This window comes from Etheostoma cragini, chromosome 3 (genome assembly GCF_013103735.1).
Source record: "Etheostoma cragini isolate CJK2018 chromosome 3, CSU_Ecrag_1.0, whole genome shotgun sequence".
NCBI classification, from domain to species: Eukaryota; Metazoa; Chordata; class Actinopteri; order Perciformes; family Percidae; genus Etheostoma; species Etheostoma cragini.
Genome location: NC_048409.1, coordinates 28,363,619 through 28,365,548, shown reverse-complemented (window position 1 = coordinate 28,365,548; position 1,930 = coordinate 28,363,619).

Here is a 1,930-nt window from a genome sequence, read left to right as displayed (position 1 = left end):
GGTGGTCTAATGGATGCAGAGGTAAAAGTACACGGTAGACAGGATAAAGTACAGGTGGTCTAATGGATGCAGAGGTAATTCCAAAAGAACAGGTGACAGGTAGGCGGGATGGTGGAAGGCAGCTCGGATGGAGACACAAAAACCACCACGAGAGGAAACACTAGAGCTAAATACGAGAGCAAATACTGAGAGCCAAGTTACCACGTTAGCCATGTTAGCCCGGGTGTGAGTATGGCCGGAGACGATGAGTAGATGGGATACAGCTGAGTAGATGACGGAGTAGGAGATGGGTTGGATCACCTCTGGTAGGAACGCCCTCACGGCCAGACAGACAACAGACAAGACAAACAAAGGAAGGGAAAGCATGCCAAAGGTTGGGGGAGGACAGCAGACCACAACATTGACGTGTTTGAGTCATGTGTGGCGATTAGGCTCCACCACAGTGATACATAGAAGGGGAATAAACACCGAGGATGTACAGGAATATGGCCGCTGCTGGTGGTGATGAAGGGATGAAGGAAGAGGCTGAAGATCTGGATGGATGGGATGTTAAGCGGGGCTTCTGATGATGTAGGAACCCTGGTTGCTGGGAATGATGAGAAGTGGAGGTGAACAACAGACGGAGGAGCGTTGCATCCATTTTGGTGAAATGACACCTGACAGCGAGCGGAGTGGAGAACCGACTTAAAGTTTCAATGCAACAACAGGGAGATTTTGGCAGAATCTGATTGGTTTAACTGAAATGAATGCCCAGAGTTGGCTGATGCCAGATGCAGCTGATTAGTTTGGTAGAGAGAGAAGCATATGTGTCTTCCTGAATGAACATTCTCAAAGCTTCATGAAACAAAACTAATATTTCTAAAATTGACAATTCAGCGTGCATTTTGGACTCTGTGTCATTATTTAAGCGACCACTAGATGGCACCAAAGTCAAACTATCTTCTGCACATAGTGGTTTCAAGCAAGCCTCTGCATGCTTACATGTGCTTCATGGGGTGTAGATTAAATTGTTGGTCCCGTGTGTGTGTGTGTGTGTGTCGCCTAGGCGCTGTATCTCATAGCAACCAACGGTACGCCGGAGCTGCAGAACCCGGAGAAGCTGTCGACGATATTCAGAGACTTCCTGAACCGATGTCTGGAGATGGACGTGGAGAAGAGAGGCTCGGCTAAAGATCTACTGCAGGTGTGTGTGTGTGTGTGTGTGTGTGTGTGTGTGTGTGTGTGTGTGTGTGTGTGTGTGTGTGTTTGTGTGCATATTGTGTATTTTCACTGCTTTCATTAAGGCCCCTGTCTTGTTTCATCCACGTCGTTTTTGTGTCAAAACACATAAACTTGTGCTACGTTTGCGACTCGCGTCCACACCACTCGGATGTTTTGGAGGACGTAAAACGGAGACATTTAAAAAATATTTTACACACTTAAAAAAAATGTCAGAAAGCCCTTAACGAGGGGTATGTTTTACAAAAAGGTTCTCTACAGTTCTGTATGATTGACATGCTTTGGACTAATTAATGTCCCTGTACAAAAGATGACAACCATTTATTAAATAGGATTCATTTATATTTTTCTTAAATGATGAAACTCCTGTTAGAAAGTATCTGTTTTCTGTGTATAAACTGAAATATTTCTTTCTTTTCTCCTCCTCAATCCTCCCCCCTTTTCATTTCCTTCCCTCTCTCTGCCTCCCTGTTCTCCCCTCTCCTCCCTTCTCTTTCCTATCCTCCCTTTCCCTCCTCTTCTCCTCTCTCAGCACCAGTTTCTGAAGATGGCGAAGCCTCTCTCCAGTCTGACTCCTCTCATCGTGGCTGCTAAGGAGGCGGCCAAGAACAACCGCTAGCTAGCCTTTGACTCATTATTCTCTCTCTCTCCCTCTCTCTCTCTCTCTCTCTCTCTCTTTCTCTCTCTCTCTCTCTCTCTATGTCTCTGTCTA